This window comes from Saccopteryx bilineata, chromosome 9, assembly GCF_036850765.1.
Source record: "Saccopteryx bilineata isolate mSacBil1 chromosome 9, mSacBil1_pri_phased_curated, whole genome shotgun sequence".
Classification (NCBI taxonomy): domain Eukaryota; kingdom Metazoa; phylum Chordata; class Mammalia; order Chiroptera; family Emballonuridae; genus Saccopteryx; species Saccopteryx bilineata.
The window spans coordinates 94,465,226-94,483,221 of NC_089498.1; the positions used below are offsets into that span (position 1 = coordinate 94,465,226).

Here is a 17,996-nt window from a genome sequence, read left to right on the forward strand (position 1 = left end):
CTTCTCAGAATGTGAGTCAGGGCTGGCACTGCCCACAGTAGAGCAAGTTGGGCTAACTGTCCATGATACAATGGGCTCTAAGACTGGATGTGTTCCTAATGAGGCCTTGTCCAGGCACCCGTGGAGGCTAAGGAACTCTGCAGAGCTCAGCCAAAGCACCACTGGGCCTGGATCCCTCTAGATGACTTAAACCCTTGATCCCTTTCTGTCCACCCTTGATCCAGCCTGTCAGGCTACCCATGAGCCCATGACTGCATATTAATGATATGGGGGTTCAACTGGGGGAGTGGTAGGGACCACCTGTGAGAAGGGTCAATCCCATCTTCCAAGCAGTGTGCTGTGCTTACCTCCAGCTGCTCAGGGGAGCAGGGGAGCAGGGGAGCCAGTGCCCCATGGCCTCCTTAGCTCTACTTTCCCAGCTTGGGCTTTGAGTTGGGGGTGGGTGAGGTGCCAGCAGTTGAGGTAGAAGGTGCAGTACCAGGAACCTATGTGAGGAGTCAGGGTTTCTGGGTCTGGCCTGGCTCAGGGCTAACCTCCAGGGTCCCCAAAGTCCTTTCCTCTGGCCACAGAGGCTGCTCCTGTGAAATGGGCTCAGACCTTGGTGTCTAAGAAAGAGCCCTCCACCTCTGGCATTCTGCACAGCAGCACAGCAGAGGCCCTGAATGCCCAGACCACAGACTTGAAGTCACTCACCCAGTCCGTAAGGAGTGCTCAGTGCCTAAAGCTGCCAGGAGCCCTGCGCCCTGGCACTGGCCGTGGTGCCGTCTGCCGCTGCCCGTCCGGCCTCTCCATGAGACACCACCAGCTCACTCCTCGTCTGTCTGTGTCTTGGCTTTGACCTCGTGGTTCTCCTTTCCTTCTCCTCACACTCTCCGCTGTCTCTCTTCTGTGTGTGTCCCTCATCTGTCTTGCTGTTTCTCTGTGTCTGTTTTCTTCTCGGCTGGTCTCTTTTTCTTTTTTGCGAGTCTTTTCTGATTTTTCTCCTCTCCTTCTGCCATTCTGTCTGTCTGACCCACCCCCACAACTACCCATCTCCAGTGTTCTCTGGCCCCAACTGGTATGTTTGCAGCCAGGTCTGGAGAAGGACCTTGGCACTGAGATGCCTGGGACCTGGAGTGGGCAATGGGCCAGCCTGTGTCCCAGCGGCTCAGAGAGGCTTCTAGGCCTCACATTCCTGCTGAGGGCCAGGTGCCTGCAATACTCTTTTTTTTTTTTTTTAAATAATTTTATTTTTTTAATAGGGTGACATCAATAAACCAGGATACATATATTCAAAGATAACAAGTCCAGGTTATCTTGTCGTTCAATTCTGTTGCATACCCATCACCCAAAGTCAGATTGTCCTCTGTCACCCTCTATCTAGTTTTTTTTGTGCCCCTCCCCCTCCCCCTTTCCCTCTCCCTTTCCCACCTCCCCCCCCCCCCCCCGTAACCACCACACTCTTATCAATGTCTCTTAGTTTCACTTTTATGTCCCACCTACGTATGGAATAATGCAGTTCCTGTTTTTTTCTGATTTACTTATTTCGCTTCGTATCATGTTATCAAGATCCCACCATTTTGCTGTAAATGATCCGATGTCATCATTTCTTATGGCTGAGTAGTATTCCATAGTGTATATGTGCCACATCTTCTTTATCCAGTCATCTATTGACGGGCTTTTTGGTTGTTTCCATGTCCTGGCCACTGTGAACAATGCTGCAATAAACATGGGGCTGCATGTGTCTCCACGTATCAATGTTTCTGAGTTTTGGGGGTATATACCCAATAGAGGGATTGCTGGGTCATAAGGTAGTTCTATTTTCAGTTTTTTGAGGAACCATCATACTTTCTTCCATAATGGTTGCACTACTCTACATTCCCACCAACAGTGGATGAGGAGGCTTTTTCTCCACAGCTTCTCCAACACTTGCCATTACCTGTCTTGCTAATAATAGCTAATCAAACAGGTATGAGGTGGTATCTCATTGCAGTTTTGATTTGCATTTCTCTAATAGCTAAAGAAGATGAGCATCTTTTCATATATCTGTTGGCCTTTGTATTTCTTCCTGGGAGAAGTGTCTGTTCATATCCTCTTCCCATTTTTTTATTGAATTGTTTGTTTGTTTGTTGTTGAGTTTTATGAGTTCTTTGTATATTTTAGATATTAGGCCCTTATCTGAGCTGTTGTTTGAAAATATTATTTCCCATTTAGTTGGCTTTCTGTTTATTTTGTTATCAGTTTCTCTTGCTGAGCAAAAACTTCTTAGTCTGATGTAGTCCCATTCATTAATTTTTGCCTTCACTTCTCTTGCCTTTGGAGTCAAATTCATAAAAGGCTCTTTAAAACCCAGGTCCATGAGTTGAGTACCTATGTCTTCTTCTATGTACTTAATTGTTTCAGGTCTTATGTTTAGATCTTTGATTCATTTTGAGTTAATTTTAGTACAGGGGGACAAACTGTAGTCCAGTTTCATTCTTTTGTATGTGGCTTTCCAGTTTTCCCAGCACCATTTATTGAAGAGGCTTTCTTTTCTCCATTGTGTGTTGTTGGCCCCTTTATCAAAAATTATTTGACTATATATATGTGGTTTTATTTCTGGACTTTCTATTCTGTTCCATTGGTCTGAGTGTCTATTTTTCTGCCAATACCATGCTGTTTTGATTGTCGTGGCCCTATAATAGAGTGTGAAGTCAGGTATTGTAATGCCCCCAGCTTCATTCTTTTTCTTTAGGATTGCTTTGGCTATTCGGGGTTTTTTATAGTTCCATATAAATCTGATGATTTTTTGCTCTATTTCTTTAAAAAATGTCATTGGAAGTTTGATGGGAATTGCATTAAATTTGTATATTGCTTTGGGTAATATAGCCATCTTGATTATATTTATTCTTCCTAACCAAGAACAAGGTATATTCTTCCATCTCATTATATCTTTTTCGATTTCCCTTAACAGTGGTTTATAGTTTTCATTATATAAGTCCTTTACATTCTTTGTTATGTTTATTCCTAAGTATTTTATTTTTTTGTTGCAATCGTGAAGGGGATTATACTTTTGAGTTCGTTCTCAAATGTTTCATTGTTGGCATATAGAAAGGCTATTGACTTCTGTATGTTAATTTTGTATCCTGCGACCTTACTGGATTGGCTTATTGTTTCTAGTAGTCTTTTTGTGGATTCTTTGGGGTTTTCGATGTATAGGATCTTATCATCTGCAAAAAGTGATACCTTTACTTCTTCTTTTCCGATATGGATGCCTTTTATTTCTTTGTCTTGTCTGATTGCTCTGGCTAGAACCTCTAGTACCACATTAAATAAGAGTGGAGAGAGTGGACAACCCTGTCGTATTCCTGATTTAAGGGGGAAAGCCTTCAGTTTAGTGCCATTTAATATGATGTTAGCTGATGGTTTATCATATATGGCCTTTATCATGTTGAGATATTTTCCTTCTATACCCATTTTGTTGAGAGTCTTAAACATAAAATTGTGTTGTATTTTATCAAAAGCCTTTTCTGCCTGCAATACTCTTAATAAGCTCCCTCATGGCATCTGGAGACCTGCAGTGGGCAGGGCTCCTCGCCTGGTGGCCCTCCTGTCCCTGCAGTCCTCACTGGCCCCCGAGCTGATTGCTGTGCCTTGCAGACCTACACAGTCATGTTGCAGGGAAGGAGGCTCTGCTCCAGCTGCTAGGGAAACCAGAGGACCAAGTGGGCACCACATTTCATAGCATATCTTTCCCACACCCTTCTACTCCTGGCTGCTGCTGGCCAAGACTGGCAAGATCAGACTCCAAGGATGACCAGGACTCCACTTCCTTTTGGACCATCCAAAGGCCAAGAGTCACTGTTTCTCCAGCCCCAGCCCAGCTGGATGAGGTGCTGTCCTCAGACAACAGATTCCCAAAGGCATGTGCTTTGCTGAGAGAACATTTAGGGTCCATTTGCATGTGGGTACTGTACCCCACTGATAAAGGGGAACTCTGCAGGGTCAGAGGCTGAAAACTCAGGCCTTAGGGCCTGTACCCATGAGGGCAAAACAAGGTGAGCCAACCAGGAGTCCAGCCTCTCTTCAGAGTATACAGCTGGGGGAGAAGGGGTACCATGCTTCAGAACACCCTGCCAGCTCAGGATCTGGGTCCCCATGTTTCAACAGCCTCCTTTAGGTGCTTCCTCAGATGCAAGCTGCAGATGGTGAGCATTTAGGCCTGGACACAAGGGTGCAGAAGGGGCAGGTCCTCACATTTCTTGACAAGGAAGCTGAGGTAGGGCAGCTGAGGGATGCCCTGGCAGAGGCAGCCCAGACGTAATGCTCCTAGCTCAGTGGTCCTCAGAGGTGCAGTGTGGGAGTCATTTTGAGGAACCTCAGTGCAGTTTGCTCACTCCAGGCTTCCCCTGAAAGCTGTGACTGCTGTAAAGGCAAGGAATATTCTAAGAAGCATTCTGGAAAAATGAATGGCCCCACAGCTCTAGGCATTGATTGAAGCATTCTGGGGACTGTTGAGCTCCCTCTGGAGCAGCGGGTATTTCCGATGGCTTTAGGCGACCCCTGTGTTTTGGTCGTTCAACCCTCGCTGGGGTCGCGACCCACAGGTTGAGAACCGCTGCTCTGGAGTGTCATTCCAGGACTATCCTGGGGCTATGCCATTGCTCTGCAAACAGCCCCATCCAGGTAAGGGAGCTGCCCCCTGTAGCACTAGACCTGCCCCATTTGCCACCGCCAGATCCAAGATACTCAGCCGGTCAAAACAGCTGTCAGAAGAGCAACTCCCCTTCCTGACCCTCTGCGTCCTGCCACCCAGAGATCAAAAGGTGTCTCCTGGGTAGCAGTGCTTGTCATTGACCTTAATGACAGCTCTCCCTATTAGCACAGGGGTTGGAAGGAGTGGGAGCCAATGGGAAACAGGGAGCCTCAGATCTGGGCCCCCAAGTGGTAGGGCTCAATCCACCTGTTGGTCAAATAAGTTTGTAAATATGATATATAGGTTTGCTCAATTATAGTTTGCATTGAGTGTGGGGACAGGCTGTAAGCAGGCAGGGTCATTATACCTTAAGGCTTAGTTTTAAGACTAAACCTTTCCCACCCTAAGTGACTTTGTATCAGAGACTTCCTTGTTTGTATATTGGATTAAAGGTTTTGATTTCTACACTATAAAATGGGGCAGACCGTTGGGTGGCTTGCTCTCTCTCAGTTCCTGAGATTAGCATTAGAGGAGAGAACAGAGAAAGGCCATGAGGAGAAGAGAAGAAGCAGCCAAGATGGCGAAGTGCTGAAGGAGAAGCCAGTTTGTGCAGAGAGAAGGAGATGGGGAACTGTTGGGCAGATAAAATGTATTATGCTCACTTTGTTAAAGATGGCGCTGCCCATGTGGAAGCCCGTCGCTCAGGTGATATTAATGTGTGTTGAGGGTGGGCTGTGGGCAGGCAGGATCCTTGTAGCCTGGGGCTTGGTTTTAGGACTAAGCCTTTCCCACCCCTTTTGATGTGGGGTGGTGCAATCCCATCGTGCCTCAGATAAATAACTTTGTATTAAAGACTTCCCTATTTTGTATATTGCATTAAAGGTTTTGATTTCTATACTATAAAGTGGGGCAGACTGGGAGCTTGCTCTCTCGGTTCCTGAGATTAGCATTAAAGAGCAGAGCAGAGAAAGGCCACGTAGAAGAGGCCAGGAGAAGCAGCCAAGATGGCAGAATGCTGAGTGAGAAGCCTGTTTGTGCAGAGTTTGTGCAGAGAGAAGGAGATGGGGAACAGAGGTGAATAAGGCTGGTGAGCTAGAAATCTTTGATTCTAGGAAACTTGGATACGTCAGTAGCTTTGTGAGCACTGAATGAGTGGATTTTGGAGCCCAGTGTGTGTTTTTACTTGCCTGCCGAGTGCAAGCTAGGATTAAAGATGATGACCCACCAGTTCTTGTCTCCGTTGTTTCATTACTGTCTGTCCGAATCAAATGCGAACCTGCATCGGCCAGGCGGCTGTGATGGTGGCCATGCCTATTGGCTCTATAGGAACAGAGGTGAATAAGGCTGGTGAGGTAGAAACCTTTGATACTAGGAAACTCGGATAAGTCAGTGGCTTTGGGAGCCCTGAATGGAAAGAGAAGTGTTTTCCCACTGTGTATTTCTTGCCCACCAGGTGCAAGCTAGGATTAAAGCTAATGGCCCACCAGTTCTTGGCTCTGTTGTTTCATTACCATCTGTCTGAATCCAATGTGAACCTGCACGGCCAGGCAGCTGTAATGGTGGCCGTGGCTACTGGCTTTCCACCCATGTCTAGCTCAGAATTTATGAGTCCTGGTGCCATGGGACTAGATTGGCCTGTTTCTCCCTGGACGCCAAGAAGATGGGCCATAGGCAGGACTGCTCTGTGCTTTGGGTGTCTCAAAGCCTTCCTATGTGGAGGGCACATAGAATGACAAGAGGTGGGGGTGACACCTGGGTTCCTGATAGATCCTGTTGCTCTTTCCCAAAAGCTCAACTAAGTAGTCATGAAGGAGCAAGGAGCATGTCCATGGTCGAGAGCTGTTGGGCAGATAAAATATATAAGGTCTACTGGAAAGTTCTGTCCGTTTCTATCACAACAAGCTTTGACACGTAAGCACATTTATTTGGCGCATGTGTGCCTCTCTATTTTTATCACTTAATGTATACATACTGATGTAGCAAATTAACTAAAACAAAGTTGATTCACTTTAGTCTTATGTGTGAAGCCATAGTGTACCCATGGCTACTGATAAAGTTCATTTATGCCACTGTAATTTTTACGAATTTCAACAAGGAAGAAATGCTACAGAAGCATGTCTGTCGCATCCACCATACTCCCCAAACTTAGCACCCTCTGACTGTCACTTGTTTTTGTCCTTATAAAATTTTTTGAAGGGCAAAAAATTCAAAAATGAAGGAGATATCAAACAAGCACTGGTTCAATTTTTCGCATCAAAAGATAAAACATTTGCCCTGGCCGGTTGGCTCAGCGGTAGAGCATCGGCCTGGCGTGTGGGGGACCCGGGTTCGATTCCCGACCAGGGCACATAGGAGAAGCGCCCATTTGCTTCTCCACTCCCAATCCCTCCTTCCTCTCTGTCTCTCTCTTCCCCTCCCACATCCAAGGCTCCATTGGAGCAAAGATGGCCCGGGCGCTGGGGATGGCTCCTTGGCCTCTGCCCCAGGCGCTAGAGTGGCTCTGGTCGCGGCAGAGCGACGCCCCGGAGGGGCAGAGCATCGCCCCCTGGTGGGCAGAGCGTCGCCCCTGGTGGGCGTGCCGGGTGGATCCCGGTCGGGCACATGCGGGAGTCTGTCTGACTGTCTCTCCCCGTTTCCAGCTTCAGAAAAATACAAAAAAAAAAAAGATAAAACATTTTTCAAAAATGGGATATACAAATTGCCCTCATGCTGGCGAGAAATCATAAATAATAATGGCAATTATATTATTTAATAAAGTGAATTGATGGTAAGAAAAATTTGTATTTTGTTTTATTCCAAAAATGGACAGAACTTTCTGGTAGACCTTATATTATGCTCACTTTGTTAGAGATGGCACTGCCCACGTGGAAGCCCATCACCCAGGTGATGGTACTGGTTGCCCTTCTTGCTTGGGATGAGCGTGATTATATTAATGTATGTTGGGGGTGGGCTATGGGCAGGCAGGATCCTTGTAGCCTGAGGCTTGGTTTTGGGACTAAGCCTTTCCCACCCCTTTGGATGTGGGGTGTTGCACTCTCATGAGGAATCCCATTATGCCTCAGATAAGTGACTTTGTATCAGAGATTTCCTTGTTTGTATATTAGATTAAAGGTTTTAATTTCTATGCTATAAAGTGGGGCAGACCAGGAGCTTGCTCTCTCGGTTCCTGAGATTAGCATTGGAGAGGATAGCAGAGAAAGGCCACATGGAGGAGGTCAGGAGAAACAGCCAAGATGGTGGAGTGCTGAAGAAGAAGCCAGTTTGTGCAGAGTTTGTGCAGAGAGAAGGAGATGGGAAACAGAGGTGAATAAGGCTGGTGAGTTAGAAACCTTTGATCCTAGGAAAACTCAGATAAGTCAGTAGCTTTGTGAGCCCTGAATGAGTGGGTTTTGGAGCCCAGTGTGTGTTTTTACTTGCCCGCCAGGTGCAAGCTAGGATTAAAGATGATGGCTCACCAGTTCTTGGCTCCGTTGTTTCATTATCATCTGTCTGAATCTAATGCAAACCTGCTGCATGGGCCAGGCTGCTGTGATGGTGGCTGTGGCTACTGGCTTTACATTTAGCATAGTCTGTGGCAGGATTCGATACATTTTGGTGTGGAGCCACCATCAACTTTGAAGGTGAAGTAGAGGACTTGCTGCTGTTACGGTTCCCCATGGCTGTCCTTTTGGGGGCCGTAGGCTAGTTGACTTTTACAGCCATGCATGAGGAAACTGAGAGCTCTGTGGAAGAGGCTGCCTAGGACCTTCAAACTGAGCAGTGGAAGGAGCTGGAGGAAATGGGGGAGAAACAGATGCTGACCCTGGAGCTGGAGGAAGTGCTGGAGGATGAGGCTGACCAGGTTTGTGAGATTCACCTGGAAATGGAGCAGCCTCTGGAGAAGGAATCACAGGTTCGTGAGTTGCAGCTTGCCCTGGACGTTGTGGAGAGCCAGCAGTGGCAGGAGGCTGGGGCTGAGGCCAGAGCTGAGGCTGCAAGGCCTGCTGAGCAGAAGGTGGCGGCAGCCTGGGCCTCGAGCCTGGCAGCGGGAGCTGGTGTTTTCAGTTCCTCTCATTGGATGAGGAGAATCAGGCCAGAGTTGCAATCTACAGTTTCCAGAAGGTGAGAGTCCAGCAGCAAGGAGTTCTTACTACGCACCTGGTAGGTCTGCTATTTTGGGACATAAGGGCGAATGCCATCATGCTCTCCGTAGCAGAGATGGAAATGCTGACTGCCATTGTCATGTGCTCCTCTTTGGGACAGTGTAAGACCTGCCAGGACAGCAGGAATGAGGAGGGTGGCTGAGGCCCCATGTGCATGGACTGATTTACTGGACTACGACCAGAGTGGGCACTGGCTCCTTTGTTGGATGGACTTACGGATTTTGGACAATGTGAAATACCCTGATGGGGGTGGGGGGCGGCTTAGCTGGAGGCCATCCCCTGCCCCAGGAAGCTTTTCCCATGGCTAGAAAGAAGATTGAGGACATTTTGCACTTTTGGCAAAGTGCTCAGAGACTGGTGAAATGTACCTTTGTGATTGTTGAAACTGTATGATTTGCCATGTTGTTATAATTTGTGTAATACGCCTAATCTCCTTGCACAGGGATGCTGGTGATGTAGATTGTGGGTAGTAAAGTGAGCATAGGGGTGGATTATTGGGCAGATAAAATATATTATGCTCACTTTGTTAAAGATAGCACTGCCCATGTGGAAACCCGTTGCCCAGGTGATGGTATTGGTTGCCCTTCTTGCTTGGGATGGGCATGGTTATATTAATGTGTGTTGGGGGTGGGCTGTGGGCAGGCAGGATCCTTGTAGCCTGGGGTTTGGTTTTGGGACTAAGCCTTTCCCACCCCTTTTGATGTAGGATGGTGCACTCTCATGAGCAATCCCATTATGCCTCAGATAAGTGACTTTGTATCAGGGACTTCCTTGTTTGTATATTGGATTAAAGGTTTTGATTTCTATGCTATAAAGTGGGGCATTGCTCTCTTGGTTCCTGAGATTAGCATTAGAGAGGATAGCAGAGAAAGGTCACATGGAGGAGGCCAGGAGAAACAGCCAAGATGGTGGAGTGCTGAAGGACAAGCCAGTTTTTGTAGAGAGAAGGAAATGGGAAACAGAGGTGAATAAGGTTGGTGAGCTAGAAACCTTTGATTCTAGGAAAACTTGGATAAGTCAGTAGCTTTGTGAGCACTGAATGAGTGGGTTTTGGAGCCCAGTGTGTGTTTTTACTTGCCTGCTGGGCGCAAGCTAGTATAAAGATGATGGCCCACCAGTTCTTGGCTGCATTGTTTCATCACTGTCTGTCCGAATCCTATCCTGCATGGGCCAGGCAGCTGTGATGGTGGACATGGCTACTGGCTTCACACTCATCATGACCTGGCTTTGCATACCTCATACAAGGAGAGCATCTTTAGATGGTAGCATCTAGCAAGACATCCTGGTGCTCAACCATCCTGGTAGCCACCATATTTTCCTCAACTAAGACCCTGCAGGTCTCTGAATGTGTGTTGCTGTTTGACAGGCTGTGCAGATTCCTGGCAGGGACTGGGAGAGCAAACAGGCAGTACAGAAGACATGGTGGTGAGGTATCATGGAAGGTTGAGTTCCCTGTCACTAGGGATGAATGAGTCCACACTTGTAGGGGACACTGGGGAGAGGGTGTGCCCCATCACAGTCCTGACATGTTGCTATCCTATGTTGTAAGTTGCCTTGCACTCTTGATGATAGGCACCAGTGTGCTGACACCAAGCGGCAGATCAACAGTAGGAGAGGCAGTCTAAGTGGTTTCCAGGCCTCCATGTCAATGGGGGAAGGGCCCACAAGGACCCAGAAGAGGAAGGATCACAGAGCTCAGCCTCCCCTCTGGGTTGCACTGCCCCTCAGCCATCACTGGACTCTCCTAACTGGGCCACCAGTAGGATGCTGTCATCATACCTACTGAGATACCTGCTAACAGTGTCCAAAGTAGAACCTCATCCTCTGGTGGCCAGTGCAGGGCTCAGATGGTCAGTCAGTCAACCCTCACAGCACCAGCCATGGCCAGTACCTGCTGGCTCCAAGCCTGTGAAGTTGGACAGGCACTGTGCCTGCCTGAATGTTTGAAGCCCCAGGTGACATACAAGCATGTGGATGTTAAGTCTGGTCAGAGGTTGGATGGAGCCCAGGTCAGGCAGCAGGAGAATGCCAGCTCATGACGCAGGTGTCCAACTTGTCCCAGCCCAGCTGGCTGTGCAGCCTAGGGCAGGTGCCCTCCTTGGCTATCAGTCTCCTTGCCAGGATGTGAGGGTCATGGTATAACCCCGTGCTGTGGACACTACCAGCTCGCTGGGGCCCTGGGCCTTCTGTCCCTGGCTCCATCTGGTAAGGCAGGACCTGCAGCCAGCCCACAGGGCCAGCAGGTTCATGTCTGTCTTCTCCTAGCACTTTGCTGCCTCTGGCCAGCTCCCCTTTGTAATTCAGTTTAATGAAATATGATGACAGTTCTATTGACAATGTTTCTGTCTGGAGGCTGAGAGAGGTGACCAGCTGCGCCTTCCTCCACATTGCTGGGTGTTGGGCAGATAGAATATATTATGCTCACTTTGTTAGAGATGGCGCTGCCCACGTGGAAGCCCGTTGCCCAGGTGATATTAGATGCCCTTCTTGGGATGGGCATGGTTATATTAATGTGTGTTGGGGGTGGGCTGTGGGCAGGCAGGATCCTTGTAGCCTGGGGCTTGGTTTTGGGACTGAACCTTTCCCACCCTTTTTGATGTGAGGTGGTGCACTCTCATGAGGAATCCCATTATGCCTCAGATAAGTGACTTTGTATCAGAGACTTCCTTGTTTGTATATTAGATTAAAGGTTTTGATTTCTATGCTATAAAGTGGGCAGGCCGGGAGCTTGTTCTCTCTCGGTTCCTGAGATTAGTATTAGAGAGGAAAGCAGAGAAAGACCACTTGGAGGAGGCCAGGAGAAGCAGCCAAGATGGTGGAGTGCTGAGTGAGAAGCCAGTTTGTGCATAGTTTGAGCAGAGAGAAGGAAGGAGATGGGGAATAGAGGTGAATAAGGCTGATGAGCTAGAAACCTTTGATTCTAGGAAACTTGGATAAGTCAGTAGCTTTGTGAGCCCTGAATGAGTGGGTTTTGGAGCCCAGTGTGTGTTTTTACTTGCCCGCCGGGTGCAAGCTAGGATTAAAGATGGTGGCCCACCAGTTCTTGTCTCTGTTGTTTTATTACCATCTGTCTGAATCCAATGCGAACCTGCATGAACCAGGCAGCTGATTGATGGTGGCCGTGGATACTGGCTTTACACTGGGCCAGAGCTGGCATCTTGTTTTCACAGACCTCCCCCCTTCCCAGGCCTCTCCAAGGACAGAGTATTAATGGAAGCCTGTGCGGTTATCCCAGTGGGCTTGCTGTCAGTTCCTGGGAGCAGGGATGGGGAAGGGCAGTCTCTGGGACTCTTGATTCCCAGAGAGTCTGGGCCCTGCTGGAAACTCAGGCTAAGCGGTGGGTGGGCTGCACCCTGGCACCAAAGGCCAGACCAGGCTAGGAGGTTGAAGAGCCAGAGGACCTGCAAATCAGTGAGATAGCTGGTACTATTGTAAAGTAGCATTCCATGGGTTTATGTAGAGACACCAAGGCAGGATACAGAAGAATTTTTAAGAGGAGATTTATTGATTAAGCTGGCTGCATATGACTAACACGGGGTATAGCTGACCCAAATCGTGCAGTGCCAAATATAGCTCTGAGGCTGGTTATATACACTTGACCACAAACAGGTTGGGGGAAAAGGAGGGGGGAATATGATACAATTATTAACAAGCTCATAACGTTTATCTAGAGGATCTATAAAAAACATGAAAACTTTCAAGGTAACACAACAGTGATGTCGTTTTACATATCAAAGACATTCACAAATCTTTTAGTGTCTATCTCCCATCCCTTTGTCTAGAGATATATGTTACTCTCAGGATTCCAGGAAGGGAGGAAGAGTTAGAATCAGTGTAGGGCATGCAAACATTTTCTCCTATTGAAAGGGAAAGGATGTTCTTCAGATAACCTTTATTCTATAGTTAAAACTAAATGACCCAGTCGTCCTTGCAAGCCGGAAAGCTTCTGCATTCTTCTCCCTCTATTCTCTAAAGAAAGAATGGGGCAAGGAGCCTGACTTTTCCTCCTAAAATATTAATATTAATTTTTGCAATTCTTTGGTACTTTACTAGGATTCTGCAATGGGGTCAGCCCTTTGGAGGAGGAGCCTACATCTCAGTCACAGTGCAGGTCCTACAACTGCAATGTCTTTCTTGTGCCCCCAGCTCGCCCCATTGACTGCTCCAGGCCACAGGGTAAGCCTCATGTGCTTCAGAGGCTGATGTCACTTCCTTGGAAATATACCAGCTCAGGGACACCAGCTTGAGAGTTTAACCCCCAAACTGCCAGCTTAATGGGACATGAACACCTCAGGGTGAACCTGAGAATGTTAGGGGGACTTAATCACCTCTAGCAGGGGCAAATCCTGCAGGGCCTATGTTGGGTAAACAAGTGTTTTCTTTATGTTTGCTCACTTGTATTGGGGCAGCACCATGTGTGTATAGTCTATGGAAGGCAGTGGTGTTGGCCCACAGGGGGGCATATTGCAAATTGCGAATTGCCTTCCTGCTTGGGAGGGGCCACTGTTTGCTCCTGTTTTCCAGAGAAGGGATATTTCTGCTCAACAGGTTTTTCTGGAGGGCACTGAGGCTGGTGGGGGCCTGTGAGTCAGGGTTGTGAGTCTGGAGGGGTTGAGGGCTTTGGGGAGCCCTGAGTGAGAGGGAAGTGGTCTTCCTTGCCTGTTTGCTTATCTGCTATTATGAGACTTTAATAGACATAACAGCCACCATTTTCTGGCTCCATAGTTACTTTACCATCTGCCTGAATCCAACGAGAACCTGCATGGCCATGGTGGCAGCCACTGGCCTTACATCTGGCGCAGTTGGCAGGATCTGAATCAGATTGGTACGTGTTGGAATCCATAGGAGTCCGAAAAGACCAGTGTAGCAGGCTTTATTGAAAGGAAAAGAGGAACCCTGCCAGGCACTTTGGGAGAGCCTGAGGGGATACTGAGTCAGAAGTTCTGGTATGTCCCCCTCCTGCGGATTTACGGTTTCGGCTTTCAGAAATGCTCCTCCTTAGGGTGGTTGACCAGCTTCTTGGAACTCTTCTGCCTCAGAGTTGATTATCCAGTAAGTAAGGGTGAGGTCAGGCAGTCAGGGGAACAACCAAAGGGCAGTTGGAATTCTGGTAAATTCATATATCTATCAGTATGGAGCTGCTGCCACTCTTGAGGGGTGGGGTAGAGCAGTGGTCCCCAACCTTTTTTGATTTAATGTCAGAAAATATTTTCACGGACCGGCCTTTAGGGTGGAATGGATAAATGTATCACGTGACTGAGACAAGCATCAAGAGTGAGTCTTAGACGTTGTAACAGAGGGAATCTGGTCATTTTTTAAAAATAAAACATTGTTCAGACTTAAATATAAATAAAACGGAAATAATGTAAGTTATTTATTCTTTCTCTGCGGACCAGTACCAAATGGTCCATGGACCGGTACTGGTCTGTGGCCCGGGGGTTGGGGACCACTGGGATAGAAGACTGGTCATTGCTCCCCAGTGTATGGTTCCCCATGGCTATCCTTTGGGGAACTGTAGGCTGGTTGTTTTTTACAGCCCTGAAAGAGGAAACCGAGAGCTGAGGTCAAGAACTCCAGAATGAACTGCAAACCAAGTGGCAGCAAATACATGAGCTGGAATTGTCACAGGAAAAAGCTGCAGATCTGAGAACTGAAGGTATGGCACCTGGAACTAGAAAGGTCTCTGGAGAAGGAGGCCAAACAGGCTCATGAGTTGCAGTTTGCCCTGGAAGTTGAACACTGGCAGCAGCAGTTGTTGGAGGAATGACTGTGGGTTCAGGTTCAGGCAGAGAGACAGTGTTGTAAAGTACTGTACTTAAATCCATGGGTTACATGGAGACACCAAGTCCAAATGAATTTTTTTTTTTTTGTATTTTTCTGAAGTTGGAAATGGGGAGGCAGTCAGACAGATTCCCCACATGTGCCCAACCGGGATCCACCCGGCACGCCCACCAGGGGGCGATGCTCTGCCCATCTGGGGCATTGCTCTATTGCAACCAGAGCCATTCTAGTGCCTGAGGCAGAGGCCAAGGAGCCATCCCCAGTGCCTGGGCCAACTTTGCTCCAATGGAGCCTTGGCTGAGGGAGGGGAAGAGAGAGACAGAGAGGAAGGTGAGGGGGAGGGGTGGAGAAGCAGATGGGCACTTCTCCTATGTTCCCTAGCTGGGAATTGAACCCGGGACTCCTGCATGCCAGGCTGACACTCTACCACTGAGCTAATGGACCAGGGCCAAATGAATTTTTGAGGAATTTATTAATTAGCCAGCTAGCTACACAGGGCACAGTCCCAAATCATGTAGGCCCTCTTAACATTCTAGACCTTCTTTTATACAAAATCAAGTACTGGTTGGGGTGGGCAAGGAGGGAGCATGTACAATAGTCAATCACTAACAAGCTTACAACATCTATCTATAGCAGGGGTCAGGAACCTATGGCTCGCAAGCCAGATGTGGCTCTTTTGATGGCTGCATCTGGCTCATAGACAAATCTTTAATAAAAAGATAATAACGTTAAAAATATAAAACATTCTCATGTAGTACAATCCATTCATTTCCTACCATTCGTATTCATGGTTGCGGGTGGCTGGAGCCAATCACAGCTGTCCTCCAGGAAAACACCAAATTTTTATTGGATAATGCCTAACGTTCACAGGTCGTTGTATGGCTCTCACAAAATTACATTTTAAAATATGTGGTATTCATGGCTCTCTCAGCTAAAAAGTTTCCCGAGCCCTGATCTATAGGATCTATTAAAAGGAAAAAGCATTCCCACACCACGAGATAACACAATAGTGATAATTGTTTTACATACCTGGCAAAGACATTCTCAAATCTTCTAGTGTCTACCTCCCATCCCTGTCACCACAATGGAATGGTTAGCTTAGGATAAGGAGAGAGGCCAAATGAAAACACCTTTGCTAAAAGTGTTGGGGATAGTTTATTAGGTTTCCGCTTATTTAGTTTACAAGTTTTTATACATATAAAGGATTTCAAGAGGGATGATTATTAGAAAGCACATAAAATGTTACAGAATGCAGGTTTTTCAAGCAAGGGGAGTGGTCTCGTGATCCCATTGTCTAGAGGTATACGTCACTCTCAGGACTCCAAGAGGGAAGGAAGAGTTAAGGTATGTATAATTGTCTTCTAAAGCAGGGTTCCCCAACCCCTGGGCCATGGACCGGTCCGTGGGCTATTTGGTACCGGTCCACAGAGAAAGAATAAATAACTTATATTATTTCCATTTTATTTATATTTAAGTCTGAATGATGTTTTATTTTTAAAAAATGACCAGATTCTGTTACATCCGTCTAAGACTCACTCTTGAAGCTTGTCTTGGTCACGTGATACATTTATCCGTCCCACCCTAAAGGCGGTTCCGTGAAAATATTTTCTGACATTAAACCGGTCCGTGGCCCAAAAAAGGTTGGGGACTACTGTTCTAAAGGATCTTAAGGAAGGGGAAGAAGAAGTTTCCAGATAAGTTTTATCCTTCTGGAGAACTATGGTTAAACTATGACTAGATGACCCAGTTGTCCTTGTAAGCCAGGAAGCTCCTGCATCCTTCTTCCTTCATTCTCCACAGAAGACTTTTCCTCTTTAAAATGGTGTTGCCAATACTAAGTTTTACAGTTCTTTGGCACCTTATCACACCAGCAGCCACAGGAGCCGAAGATGGAGCTGTGCCGGTAGAGTGGCTCTGAGTCGGCAGGAGTAGGCATTTCCAGCTCCTCTTCTGAGGATGAAGAGGCTTGGGCTAAAGTTGCTGTCTGCACACTCAGAGCTTGGCCACTAGTCGTCCGGAAGGTAAAAGCTCAGCAGCAAAGAGTACCTACTGAGCCCCTGGTAGGCTTGCTGCAATTGTGGGGCATAGGGGTGGATGGCATCATGATCTCTGGAGCAGAGGTGGAGAGGTTGGCCACTGTTGCCACATGCTCCTCCTTGGGGCAGTGTCTTCAGAGCTGGCAGGATGGCAGGAATCAGGAGGGAGGCCTGAGACCCCAAGTGAATCTAGTTGCCTATAAGGGACCTTTACCTTGCAGATTTGCACAGACAGCCGGACTGTCTATTGTGGACTGACTTTTGGACCGCAGGGAGCACCAGTTCTCTTGTTGGATGAACATGCCGCTTTTGGACAGTATGAGAGACCCTGATGGGGGCAAGGGACAGGTCTGGTGGAGGCTCTCCTGCACAGGGAAGCTTTTCATCCAGTTGGAGAGAAGCACCAGGGACACTTGAAGTTTTCCATGGACACAGCCCTGAGGCCCTCCCACCTACCCAAGTGTAGGGAGCTAGAGATGGGCCTCCAGTTTGCACCTTTGCACCTTGGACAGAGTGTTCAGGGAGACATTGTGAAGGGCAGCTTTGTAACAGTTGCAACTGTGTAACTTGTGTGTTATTATAGTTTGTTTATATAACGTACCTCACTCCTTGCACAGGGATACCTACAGTATAGATTGTGAAGTAAGTAAAAGGAGTAGAATGTTGGGTTAACAAATGTTTTTTAAGTTTTCTTGCTTGTATTAGGGCAGCACCATGTGTGTATAGTCTATGGAAGGCTGCAGGTACTCGCTTTCAGGGTGGCAGATTGCAAATTGCAGATTGCTGTCCTGCTTGGGAGGGGCCATTGTTTGTGATTGTTTGCTGGAGAAGGTTTTCCCTCCCAGCCTGTTTTTTCAAAAGAGTGCAGAAAGAGAGAGAGAGAAAGAGAGAGAGCGCTGAGAAGTTTGGGGAGCCTTGATTTCGGCCCAGCTTGTTTGGCTGGAGAGTAACAACAAGTCTGTTATGGGGTCCTCGAACAGGAAAAGGTATAGAATTAAATAAATGATAGACAGAGAATTAAAGATATATACATAAAGATGGGTTCGGGAGGACCACACGGCGAACAGTCTCTACTGGTCCTAAGCCGATGCAATGGCAGCCCCCAGAAGCTCATCTGTCTTTATTCAGGGAAAAAACGTGGTCCATTAGCAATTGAATTGTTTCCAAGACAATCCCCACCATACCATTTAGATCTAACTTTACACCAATAAGAAACTAGCTTCCAGCCTCTTCTGGAAAACATGGGTAGATAAGCAATAATCAGGAATAGCTCTTTGTTAACTGGGCAGGTGAGATGGGTGGTTAGGCCCAGCACCTGTTCCCTGGATATAAAAACGCCCTGTTTATATTTCAGTCCCCAACATGTGGGCATCAAACAGCAAG

At 47.4% G+C, this 17,996-nt stretch overlaps 1 pseudogene; it reads right to left on the bottom strand.

The window, feature by feature from the left end:
- The window catches only part of LOC136313674 (serine/threonine-protein phosphatase PP1-gamma catalytic subunit-like), a 79,758-nt pseudogene extending 62,843 nt beyond the window's left edge, over positions 1 to 16,915 (bottom strand).
- Positions 16,916 to 17,996: the final 1,081 nt, after the last annotated feature.